Source organism: Ictidomys tridecemlineatus, chromosome 1 (assembly GCF_052094955.1).
Source record: "Ictidomys tridecemlineatus isolate mIctTri1 chromosome 1, mIctTri1.hap1, whole genome shotgun sequence".
Lineage (NCBI taxonomy): Eukaryota > Metazoa > Chordata > Mammalia > Rodentia > Sciuridae > Ictidomys > Ictidomys tridecemlineatus.
The window spans coordinates 115,954,071-115,968,076 of NC_135477.1; the positions used below are offsets into that span (position 1 = coordinate 115,954,071).

At 37.0% G+C, this 14,006-nt stretch overlaps 1 non-coding gene across 1 annotated transcript; it reads right to left on the reverse strand.

Moving 5' to 3' along the window:
- Positions 1-12,112: 12,112 nt before the first annotated feature.
- On the reverse strand, positions 12,113-12,241 carry LOC120886003 (small nucleolar RNA SNORA44). The gene has a single exon (XR_005728787.2). It is a non-coding gene; the product is annotated as a small nucleolar RNA SNORA44 (small nucleolar RNA).
- Between the last annotated feature and the right edge of the window lie 1,765 nt (positions 12,242-14,006).

The following is a 14,006-nucleotide window of genomic DNA, read 5'->3' on the forward strand; positions in this document are numbered from 1 at the left end:
AGTTAGCATCTGTGCAGCTGAAGTCTGGGCACTCCTTCTCTGTGGAAATGCTCTTTGCTTCACCTAGACAGCATCTTTTACATAATTGGTCCAACAGGCAGCCCTTTTCCTGTTGACTCACAAGCAATGCAGCAATAATGGTGTGTACTCAGATGCTACAGGCTGCCCTTCATTGAGATAATCTGCCCTAGAGATAAAGCAAATAGGGCCAAATGTTAACAGTTAACAAATCTAGATGGTGGCTATATTTGTACTCATTATACCATTCTCAACATTTTGTGTCTTTGAAAAATTTCATTAAAAGAAAGTAAAAGATAGTATGCTGTCAGGAGAAATAAAGTATCGGTGGACAGAACTCATGGGGTGGGAAGATAGAAACTTCTTTTATAGAAACTTCTTTTTTAATCTGTGTCCAAATCTCCAGGTACAAGATATTGTGTAACTAAAATGATGAACTTTTACTTCTGAAGCTTATATTAGGGAGATATAAGAAACTGCAAATTCTCCAGGGAGTGAAGAGCTTTCTTATCTAAATTTTCTGTTTCACACATACTGGGGTCCCAGGTTGGGTGACATGTGATAACTGACTTTTTTCAGGAATATACATATGTATGGGGGGGGGGCGCTGGGGATCAAACCCAACTGTACCAACTGATCTATATCCCCAGCCCAAGAAATTTGTTATTGACATGTTTCTACCTTAAAAAGGGGGATGACTGTCTACCTCCTTCCAGAGTTACCAAAAGGCAGACTATCATTCTTATGTCACTACTTTATTGAATCTGGACAAAATTGGAAAAAAATCCTGTAGGAAGAAAGCAAGGGAGAAATCATGTGAGATGATGAGATGTTGAGAAGGGTAGAAAGGAAGAGACTATAAGGCCATCACAGCCCCTCAAAAATGGAAAGAAGAAGGGCAGAGACCTGTCAAAAAGGGATTTCTGGGTGCAGGAGGCAATTATTTCATAATTTCAAAGACTGAGGATAGAAAATAAGTCAACAGTTATTACATGTTTTAAAGCGAGTTTTGGCAAACTAGGGCCTGTAGGCCAAATCCAACCTATTATTTTTGTATGAGTCAGGAATGGTTTCTATATTTTAAAATGCAAAAACAGATTATAAGCTTTTCTTTGATAATGATTATTCAAGAGTTGAGGACATGCATCTTGGTCTGCAAAGCTGCCCCCCCCCGTGTCTCTCTCTCTCTCTCTCTCTCTCTCTCTCTCTCTCTCTCTCTCTCTCTCTCTCTCTCTCTCACACACACACACACACACACACACACACACACACACACACACACTCAGAGAGACAGAGAGGTTTATTTTAAGGAATGATCATGAAATTGGCAAGTCCAACAATCTAACATCTGCAGGGTGGACTAATAGGCAGGAAGCCCAGGAAGAACCTATGTTGCAGTTCAAGTCTGCTGGCAGGATTTCTTCCTTCTGGAGGGAGATTAGTCCTTTGGTCTACTTAGGCCTTCAATGGATTAGATGAGGCTCACCCACATTATGGAGGGCAATCTACTCAAAGTCCACAATTTAAATGTTAATCTCATCCCAAAGCACTGTATAGCAACATCCAGAATGTTTGATCAAATATCTGGGTACCATGGCCCAGCCAATTAGACACATAAAATTAATCACTGGGTCTCTCTGAGTCTAAAGATACTAAATTAATACCCACATGAAGCAATTCCCTAAAGGTCTTTCTTGATTGTCTGAAAACAACAATAACAACAACAAAATATTGTCTCTTAAAACCAACTGGGAATGCTTACCAGCCTCCCTCATCTTTATAGCAGTGAGATGAGTTTTAACTTAGAAGTTCCAGAATGGTTACAATTTACAGAACCCCGTGTCAAGAGAATTAATCAAGCTGAATTCCTTCACCTATGCTTTCGACTCTTTGAACACTTTTCTTTTAATTTTTCCATGTAGAAAATAAAATACCAACATGGTCTTAGTGAAATATTTAGGAAAGTCCAAGCATGTAGAAAGGATTCAGATACCTTCTGCTTTTCTTTTCTTCTGGCAGGAATTTTTGGAGCAGCATATTAATGCTTCTGATGAGCTTGTGACTAGGTGACATTCATACAGCCCAGCACATTTTCATTTGCAGCTTTAAGTCTGAAATAACGGTAGATTTATAAATTGAAGTAAAAACTTTCTAGAGATCACTTGACAATTAGTATCTATTAATTACTGTTAAAATAAAAATGTAAAGTACAGAAATAGCACTTCAATATCTCTTACTGAAGAACTTATAGAGCGAATTCTTAACAACTAAATTATATAGATAGACATAGGTACAGATGATACAGATATAAAAGGCTGCTAAAAGCCTTTTGCATATTGGGAATGTAAAGTTGGAAGAAATTTTCATAATGCCTCATTTTTAACTCCTTTCACACCCTTGTTTGCAGATGAACAAGTAGATCAGAGAGTTCATGTTTCTTGCTGCAAGTTTCTGCAACACAGTGATGGCAGAGACAGCATGTGAGCTCTGAGTAACCGCTGGTTTTCAGCCCAGGGCTCTTCCCTTCAATCAAACCACAGCCTGGCCACCATGCCTTCCACTTTACTTTGGCCAAGGGATGAAAGTGTCTCAGAAATGGGAACTGAATAAAACATCAGGAATTGAATAAGGTGATATTGAAAATGTGTCTGTGGAACTGGTTTTGGCAAATTTTAACAGTAGCAATATATCAATATTTTAATTTTCCTAGTGGTCTATTTATTCACCCATCAGGTGTATCTGGCTTGATTTTGATGATTTACTACTGCTGATAATCATTTTGATTCAATAGCTGATGTATTTACAGAAATTCCGGGACAGGTGTTTGTGATTCAGCAAGTCTCCATCATCTAATTTGGTATTCGAGTTACTAGGTCGTGCATCATATTTATAGGAATTTCATTACATTCATAATAGGGTGAAATTTTTTTCCCTGGGCAAAATTTTAAAGCTTATCTGGGAAATACTGTATATTCATGGCCATGTACAGAAAGTTTATAATTCTGAATTTAATTTTTTTTCTTGTACTTTCTGAATCATTTTACTGTTTAAAAAGGAAAGCATTGAACAGTTTGGCTTTCCAGCAGCCCTGTGGTGGGAAGTAATGGTTTAGGTGTTTGAAAGAGATGTTAAGTGAAAATCTTGGTACCCTTAGAGAGAGATCCAGTAGGATACTGACTGGATACGGCTGACAGAATTCTGCTGGTCTTGGAGATAAAGGGCCAGTACAGCCTCCTGGTACCTGCAGACCTTCTTCTCACTTCGCGGCTGTGAACAAGATGTTAAAATAAGTGCTGCTCCCTTACCCCAGGGAGCTGCATCAAGATTTAACTTGATTTGAGCCCATAACACCTGGAAATATTTTTATCCTCTTTACTAGGCTGTATGTGAATCGCTGACTCAGAGGTGGAAGTGAAGGTTCTACAGCCCAGATCCAATCCCTGGAGTCAATCAACTCTTTCCAGCTCCTTCCTTATACATTTTGTATTGTGCCGGGTTATGAGAAGAAATGTTAAATGGTCCTGAGGAAAAGCATGACATTGGCACCAGTGATGGTATTGACATGCTGCAGTTGGATTTGAGTCCTTCCATTTTATTAAAATAAAGAGTGAAAATTAGCTTGTATAACATAAACCAAAAACAAAGAGTTGGGCTGTGATCTTTACAAAGAGGGAACAGTTTGATTATATATTTCTACACAAAAGAAACAGATAAATCTTTTTAAAGAGGCTTGCCAGCACCACTATTCATAAATGTGTGTTCTACAGATAGTCTAATTGCCTCATTTATAGTAGGCGGACATGCTGGCTTCCTTTCACATTATTTACCCATCCGTTGAGTTTTGGAGTAGACAGGGAGTCTGCATTTCAATCCTGAGGGCTGCTTGTTATAAACATTGCTGCTGTCTCCATGACAAGCGTTTTATTGTCACTTCTGACTGGATTCCTATTTTGGCCAGTTAGTCGTCTGTCTTTGCAGGGCTCGTGAGTTTCAGTGAAGGTTCTGTAAATATTTTAAAAAACCTTCAGTTATCATGACTCTTCAAAAATCAACCAGTGTGTTCTGTATGCGTTCATGAGTAAAGAAGACAAACTGGAAATGATTTTGTGATTTATTCCTGTGCATTGGTGTACATAATTTACATCTGTATAGCATCTCCCTTTCATGCATATTAATCCATATGATTGTTAGAGTCAGTCTGCATTTCTACATTCTTTCCTCTCTCCCTCCCTCCCTTCCTTTCTTCCTTTTTCCCTTCCTTCTTTTCTTCCTATTTTTTATTGAGCACTGATGTGTCAGATATTGAGCTGGGTTCCAGGGATACAAAACATGAAAAACACAGTTTGTCTTCCAGAAGTTTCTAGAAATTATCTTTTGTGGAGAGCTAACAAAATCTAGTACTATAAAGTTAAGTGTCTTAGTCCATTCTTGCTGCTATAACAAAATACCTTAACCAGGTAATTTATAAATATTAGAATTTTATTTCTCACAGTTCTGGAGGCTGGGAATTCTAACACCAAGGCACGAGTGAGGGTTTGCTTTCTCCTTCCAAGATGGTACCTTGTTGCTGCATCCTTATATGGGAAAAAGGAGAGAAGACTGTATGACTGTGTCCTCAGGTGGCAGAAGGAATGTAGGGGACAAGCAAGTTCCTAAAAACCTATTTATAAGGGCACTCATCTTATTCATGAGCATGGAACCCTTATGATCTAATCACTTCCCCAAACTCTCACCTCTTAATATCATCACACTAGTGGTTAAATTTCAATATATGAATGGGAGGACAGGGTACACCAACATTCACACCATAGCAGTGAACACATACAAAATATAGACAAGGAAGCAAGGAAGGATTATTAAAGTCTACTTGATGATAACTGGAAATAGTTTCACAAAAAGCAAGAATTCAGGGTAAGATGTGAAGAGAAAAATGATTTCCAGGTTGAGCAAGGGAGGATATGAAACCAGGGGAGTAGGAATAATTTTAGCATTTTTTTATAGATGGAGAAACTGAGGTAAACAAATTCAAAAAAGTAGCCAGAGGTCACAAAGCTGGTATATGGGAATGCAAGTGCTTAAGCTGAGATGTCATGACATTTCCATTACACCCCATCAGCAATTTATTATACAGATTTTTCAAATCATCTTTATGTGTTAAAAGAGTAAGAATAGTATATACATACATTCATCTCAATTGAGTTTGAGACAGCATTGAAGTCTTAGGGACAGAGACATTATAAAAATTCAACTTACATTTATGAATTTTGTTTTGCATATTAAATGTACATCATATATTATAAAGTAAATATCTTAAGTGTATAGCTTGATATAGTTTTATAAGATAAACATCCATTTTCAAGAAATAGAATCTTGCAAGCTCCTTTGCAGTCAACTCATCATTATTATACTGTTTAGAAATTAGCCACTATTCTGTCCCAGTAAATTAGTTTGACATGTTTTTAAATTTTATACAAATAGAATAATACATTCTTTTTTTACCAGGCTTCTTTTTCTCAACATTAGTCACTCAACTTATAGCATGCAGTAGTAGTTTGATATTTATCATTTTTCTATAATAATTGTTGTGGGAATGTAATACAACTTATTTATCTATTCTGTTGTTAAATGAACATTTGGATTGCTTCCAACATGGGTCTATTATGAATAATTATTCTAAGAACAATTGTGCATGCCTTTCGTGTACATATGGGCACATTTCTATTGGGTATACCTCTGGAAGTAGAATTTCTGATTCATAGAATATGCATATATAACTTTGATAGTTGCTGTCACATGGTTTTCAGTCTAATCCAATTTCTCAATGTCCTTTATTATGAATAGTAACTTATCTGCCTTATTTAATGAATCTTTGCTTTTTCCAAGGTCATGAACACATTCTATGGAATTATTTATTTCTCAGATTATTTACTTCTACAATCTATCTGGAATAGACAATGTATGATATGTAATGAAATGAAAGTGCATGTTCCCAATAGGGATTCCTAATTGATCTAGTGCTGTTTTTGTTTGTTTGTTTGTTTTTAAGATCATCCTTTCCCTGTTATGTTATAGTGACACTTTTGTTAAATGTAAGGAGAACATATAAAATGGGTCTAACTATTTAGTTCTCTATTCTATGTCATTGGTTTCTAATTATCTGTCCAGAAGCAAAAACTATGCCCTCTTCTTACTGAAGCTTTATAATGTCTTAATAACTGGTACTATAACCCTGTCATTTTGTTCTTCAAAATAGTCTTTCCTATTCTTGGCTTTTGTCATTTCCACAAAGAAAGCTAATATTTTAATTGGAATTACACTGTATAATTTGGGGAAAATGAAGTTTTATAATAACAAATATTCCAATCCATAATTTCAATACATCCCTCTACATCTTTAGGTATCCTTAAGTTTCTCTCACTATTTTTGCTCTTCTGTGTAGAGGTTTTATACATCTTTAATTTATTCTTAGGCATTTGAAGATTTTTAATACTATATAAAAGCTATGATTAAAAACACTTTCTAATTATGTGCTGCAACTATGTATGCAAAATTTATTGATATTTAAGTATTGAGTTTATAGGCAGAAAACATTGTTACATTTATTTATTAATTTGTAAATTGTAATTCAAGAATTTTTCCCTGAGTTCAATGTTGCCCGCCTATAATCCCAGTGTTCAGGAGGGTGAGGAAGGAAGATCACTAGTTCAAAGCCAGCGTCAGCAAAAGTGAGATGCTAAGCAACTCAGTGAGACTCTGTCTCTAAATAAAATACAAATTAGGGCTGGGGGTGTGTCTCAGTGGTGGAGTGCTCCTAAGTTCAACCCCTGATACTTCTCCTGTTCCCCACAAAAGAAGTTTTCAATTCATATAATTATTTTATCTCTGAAAGGCAAATAGTTAAACGGTTTTATTTTTTATTTTCATGATGTATGTTTTATTTACTTGTATTTCCTGGCGTACTACCTAGGACCTCCGGTACAATTTTAAGTCAGTGATAATTGATATATTTGTTTTGTTCCTCATATTAGGCAGGGGGAAAGCCTTTAATATGTCACTATTAAACTCCAATTAAACTCCTATTAAATATGACATTTTTATAGGAGTTTTTAATAACTTGTAATCAGATTAAAGATGCTCCCTCCTGTTTGCTGCTTGTAAAGAGTGCAGTGTCTATAGAGCAGAGGAGTCGCCCTTCCTCCTGTCAGGAGGAGCAGGTGAAATTTGTCAAGAAGTTCTGGAAACTCTACTCTAATACTGTTCCCTCCCATCAGCAGCACGTGGGGCAGTAGGGAATTTTGCCATAACCAAGAACTAGGAGAAAGGTTGATAGAGGGATAACTTGGGGTGGACAGAGCTTCAGCCAAAAGACCAGATATCCTGTTCTGGTCTAAAGAAAGTTTCTTCTTTCTTTTTCATCAGCATCTCAACTGATTTGGTTCCTCTTGACACGCCTATCTTTTTTTCTCCTAAATTTCCACCATAGATTATAGTTCATACATGCCCTTGATAAACTGAATTAAGTAAGTATTTTTGTAGCTGTTTCAGTGCCACCTTTGGTGGGAAACTGTTTTTAATTTGCATGGAGGGTGATTGGCAGCCAGCTTAGCCAATACTATTCCAGGAGCCACTGCAGGATAGCCACTCACATCCTGGGCCATGAGGTAAGCCCTGGTGCTTCACAGCTTCTCTCTGGAACATTCTGTCCACCTCTTCACATTCTCCAGTAAAGGCTGTGGTGTGCTGGAGTCTCAGTGATTAACAAGGTATCAAACCATTCCCCTGGAATCCTCCAGAACTGCCTCTCATGGGGCACCTGATGGATATCTGCTTCACAGATGGCCTATCCCTACATCTTTAAAACTTGCTGTACTGTTTCCATTTCTCCTGGGTATATTTTAGAGAAAAATAATCTCCAGGTCATATGATAGATGTTTCATCTTTGTTAACACAAGCACTCAGTAATGAATCTTTATAATATTAGCTGCATGCTGAACCAGCCCTATCTCTGAATTCACTTTGAGACTCTATATAACTCCACATTTGCTTGAGCTTTCTTAGGAAAGCTCAGGATTATTTATTTTCTCTGTGTATATTCTTGGCATATTTCTGCCTAGAGGAAGAGCAAAATCAATAAGTCCTACAGTTTTATTAAGTTTCTTAAAGAGCAGGATATCTGGTCTATTGGCTGAAGCTGTTTAATCACCATCCTGTACAAATTCATCTTAAAATGGTGGGGTTTTTTTCCCCCATGTTTTTCAGTTGTCACTGGTAATAGTGTTGTCTAACTTCCTAACCATATTTAAAGAATAGGTGTTGCTCCTGTACATGTCATTGCCTTCTGGTATAGCCCAAATCAGGCAAAGTTAAAGAATATATTTTGATGCATTATTTTATCTTTTTAGCCTGTCACATACTATCATTTGATCTCTCTTCTGTTTCTTCCTATAGGTCTAATTGTGGCAATTTTAGCTGTCACTCAGCCTATCCCACTTTGCAAAAAGAGTCAAGTGAAATCACATGACATATACCCAATTTCTCTCTAATAGTGAGAATCAGGTGCACAAGTTTGGGGATAAAATGAAACAGGCTGCTGCCAAGTCCCAGTGCTCTACTGGGGAAAATTATCCAGCAATTTGGGCAAACCCTCCCCTGTCACCAGGACTGTCAGTGCTCCTTGGAATAGTTTACATAAAGCCAGTCAGTGGCTTCTCCTTTCCATCTCAACAACTGTTCCAAACTTTGACTCTCTTCAGTTCTTCCTCTGCCTCATCTTCTCTCAGTCTTAGCATAAAATCCTACCTTTACATTCACTCAGAAAACCCTTTCAATGCGCCAACAAACAAAATAATTCCTTTCTCACTAAAATCCCCAGTGTATTAAAAACTCAAAGTTTCACAGTCCTTTCTATTTTCAGTGAAAGATTTTCCCTCCCACTGCCAAAATCTCATGTGTCCTTCTAACCATTTGCACTGGAATTTGTCTCTTGGCTTGATGGAGACCTTGGGTGATCAGTCATCCCTTTCTTTCCTCTGTATTCTGTTTGCTCCCTTCAACATATAAACATTTTCTTTAATAAAATTTCCTCTGGCTCCACATCACCCTAAAGCTACTGTTCTTTATATTTTCCCCTTTGCAGTCAAACTTCTTAAAGAAGCTTCTCCATCTACCATCTCCTCTCTCTGGCCATTTCCTTCACTGAAAACAATCTGTCTTTCATCCCCAAAACAGCAATGAAATTCTTTCTGCCAATTAACTTCATATTAATAAATCCAGTGGATACATGTCATTTTTTAAATTATTCAACACTGTTAACAGCTTCCTTCTTCTTTAACCTTTCCAGTCTCCTCCCTCCCTCTCCCCACCCCCTCTCTCTAACAATGCTTATCTTCTCTGATTTTTCTACCATGTCTCTGGCCACTCTTCTCAATCTCCTTCTTGTGATCTAAGATGACTGTTTTCGTAGGATTCTTCTCAACTGTGGTACATTATTCCACAACCACTTCTATATGGCTGGCTCATTAATCCACATAGAATGTTTGTTCCCCCAAGAGTTTCAGACTCATATTCACCTGGCTTTCTTAGTCACCAGAACTCAACATACCCCAAACTAGTCTTGTTTGTGAGTGAGTTTTTTTTTTTTTTTTTTTTGGTATTTCCCTTAAGGAATAGCACTCTGGGATCCAGAGGAAATCTGAATCATCCCTAACTTTCCCCTATTATTCAACACAACTTCGTATGCTTTATTTTTTAAACATAGCACAACTCTCTGTGTTCCCATTGTTTTATCTCACCCAACATCCTATGTAGCTTCTTAGCTGGTCTGGTTGTTCTTAAATCTGACCCCATCAAATCTAATACACCATTACTAGAATTATTTTTCTAAAATGTGGATCCATGTTCCTTAAAAATAAAGCTCATCCATTGAATTTATGCAAGTCTGATAAAAATTATGATTTTTAAAAATGGATTTGACAAGGTCACTCTAAGAGCTAAGAACAACCAAGATATTTGTGAAGAATAGGATGGAGCCAGACATCGTGGAATAACATGCCTGTAATCTGAGTAGCTCAGGAGGCTGAAGCAGGAGGATAAAAAAGAAAAGTTCAGAGTCAGTCTCAGCAACTTAATGAGGCTTAAGCAAGCAACTCAGTGAGGCTCTGTATCAAAAAAAAAGGGGGGGAGGGTTGGGCATGTGGCTCAGTGATTATGTGACTCTGGTTTCAATCCCAGTATATTAAAAAAAAATAGAATGGAAAAATTGCCTTTCTGAAAAGGTTTATTCTAAAGCCATAATTAAGGCAGTTGATTGTCTCACAGATAGAAAAACCAACAAATGATACACCACAGAAAACCCAGGAACAGACCCACTCATAAATGCAACTGTGATCTTTGACAGGGTGTCTGTTTTTTAAGTGTAATGGAAAAACCAAAAAACATTCAGTATTTCAAACAGGAGGATTTTTAAAAAATGAAAATAGATGAGCACAAATTATTGAGGGGCTGGAAGGGCAAAGATTTGAGGCATGGGAGTGCCATTAGTTTATGAGTCACTGCCATAGCCATCCAGAGAAGCTGCTTAGAGGCCTGCAAAATATAGGACACTCTGCTGAGATCACAGCACCCCCAACTGTTGCCCGAGACTGTTGACTGTTATGGGAATATGAAGTGTGGCTTCTGTAAAATATCCACTCAAGTCTTATTTCCTCTGCCATTGCTGCTGGGAGTGAATTGTTTCTATCTCCCTACTTTCTTCCAAATTAGCCTAAGTGCATTTTTTTCTGACAGCACCCAAACAATAATTAAACCTTGCTGGCAAAAAAGTTTGGCGAATTCAGCTGCTGGTATCCAGCTCTTGTGATACAAGGAGAGCAAAGAAGGGAAATCAATGTGTACCGAGGGCCATAGAAAACATGTAGCACAGAGGGCATTAAAGATCAATGGAGAAGGAAAGAACTGCTCAATAAACACCACTGGGATAACTGGATATCCATTTAAAAAGCTGAAATTGAATTCCTGCCTTACACCATACACAAGAGTCAACTTAAACAGATAGACTTTTTTTTTTTTCTAAAAGGAAAACTTTAGGAAAAAAACATAAAGAAAATATCTTCCTAGTTTTGGGGTGGGAAAACTTTTGTTAAACATAATACAACACATTCTAACCATAAAAGAAATGATTAATTCAACTATATAGAAATTAATAACATCTGTTTATCAAAAACACCATAAAGGAAGTGAAAACAAGAAAGTAATAGGACATATTTGTCATGCATATTACCAATATTTAATATCAAGAATACATAAAGAACTCCTACCAATCAAAAGAGAACAAACACACATACAAACAAAATAGAAAAATAAGTAAATGACATGGGAGTAAATGGCCAAGGAACAGAAACAAACCAACCAACAAACCTATTGAATCTTTTCAGTAATCAGGAGAATAGATATTTATGACTCTTATGGTTTGGATGTGAGGTGTACCCCAAAAAGCTCGTGTATGAGACAATACGAGAAGGTTTGGAGGAGTAATGATTGGATTATATAGCTTTAACCTGATCAGCAAATTCATCCCTGATGGGATTAACTGAATGGGAAATGGAAGCCAGTGGAGTGTGGGTGGAGGAAGTGGTTCGTTGGGGGCATGACTATGGGATGTATATTTTGTATCTGGGGAGTGGAGCCTCTCTCTCTCTGTTTTTAGATCATCATGTGAGCTGCTTTCCTTTCTCCTACTCTTCCAGCATGATCTCCTGCCTCACCTTGAGCCAGCCACTTATGGACTAAAACCTCTGAAACAGACCCTAAATAAAGCTTTCCTCCTCTACAGTTGTACTGGTTGGATCTTTTAATCACAGCAGGAAAAAAAAACTGACTAAAACGATGACCAAACTGAAATATTATACTTATTATATTAGTGAATATTAAAAAGTAAATAGTGAATCATTTCTAACTTTTCCTTCTTAACCACTGTCTTTGTGTGCTATATCTCCCAAATGTAGCCTGAATCTATTTTTTAAAAAATTTTTATTGCTGTAATTCACAAAGTTTGGGAGAGAATATAGAACAGTAGGATTTTTTTTCCCTCCTGATACATCATGGGAAAGGTGAGTGGCAGCTGCAGGTATTGTGCTAACTGAAGCTGTCAGTGTTTCCCATGTTGCTCTTGCATGTAGTTGGAGAGTCCATGGCCACAAAGAGTGACTGCCAGGGAAAAATGCTGGGAATTTCTTTAAATTAGGGTATTGTAAAGGTATATTAGATAATCATTTTTGGAAAACAGACCTTGATATTTTCCTGGAAATATGAACATGGAGACACCCTAACTCAGCAATCCCAGAGAAAATCTTGTACATGTTTCCAGGAGAGAGGCTCATAACAGTTTATAGGAGTCATGAAAGGAAATTAATTAGAATTCAGTATCAGGAGAATGGTTGTATAAATTGTATTATATTTATACAATGAAATATTATACAGGACTGAGAACAAATGATCCATAGCTATACTCAGTATCATATAAATCATAGATATCTAATATAAAGTTAAAAATGCAGGCCCATGAAATCATAGATAGTACAATACCATTAAGACAATTCAAAAGCACAGAAAATTAAGCAATATGTTTAGACACATATACACTTTAATTTTTTTTAGTTGTAGATAGACACAATACCTTTATTTTTTTTATTTGATTTTATGTGGTGTTGAGGATGGAACCCAGTGCCTCACACGTGCAAGGCATGTGCTCTACCGCAGAGCCACAACCCCAGTCCCTAGACATATATACACTTTTAATACAGCTATTTTAAAAAAGTGAAGTAAAGATAGACACAAAATTCATAATAGTGCCATTCTCTCCTTTGGTGGAGGATGGGGAAATGAGATGAGATACAACAGGAATGCACACATGCATCTTGTTCATGATGTGTCCGTGGGATTGTAGGTTCTTGGGAATTTAATATATTATAATGCTTTATAACACAGCATGTTGCTAAATTTTGTATGTGTCAGACACAATATTTAAAATATGGGAAATGATTTGTGTTCTAAATTCCTCAGCTTAAGAGTAAGAGCTATCATTTTTTTTCAAATTTTTTTTCATTTTTAATGTTCAAAAAATAAATGATATTAAACAAAACTTGTTTCAATGTAGCATCTATCTATATCATACATGTGACCACATAATTACTGAAAGTATTAATTTTGCCTAGTGAGAGAATGGCTTACTGTCCACCCAAACACAAAACAGGGTAAGGAAAGTAAATAAGCTCTCTGATTCACTAAACTGGAGGAAATGTAATACATGGAAAAAGCACCTGGGGATTTTGTGTGCAAACATCCAGCAGGGGAAATAAACCTGTGAAAATGACAAAGTAGAGTCAGGATCAATCACTATGGGTTTTTGGTTTTCTTTTGAAATCTTTGTATATTTCACAGTTGGAGGTAGCGGGGAGAAAAAGCAAAAGGAAACAAAAGAAGAAATCGTTGTTTCTCTTTTTAATTCTCCATTATCTCCCTATTACTTTGCACACAGGTCTTTCCTGGTGGGGTCTCCAGTTTTTCTGCCTGTCCAGCCTCATCTCCTGCACATTCCTCACCTCCATCTGCTCACACCCTTCTTATAAGCCAAACCCAACTTCCTGTGGCCCCCTGAGCAGGCTGTTTCATGCTCTGTGCTCTACTTAGGCTCTTTCCTCTCCCTGGAAATCTCATCCTCTCTGTCTTCCCCTCCATGACCTCTAACTGGCAAGCACTGCCTGACCCTCTCGCCTGAGGCTCCCTTAGTCCCTTATACATGATTTTCTAATAGTAGTTATTACATTCCTCTAAAAGTTAATGTTCCTGCCTTCCCCATTAGACTTGCAGCTCTTTGGGATCACAAATTGTATCCTTTAAAAAAAATTACACAATGCTACCCAGTACTTATCACAGTACTTTATAGAAACTCAGTAATGTTAACTATATCATCATGCAATGGGGAAGTATCA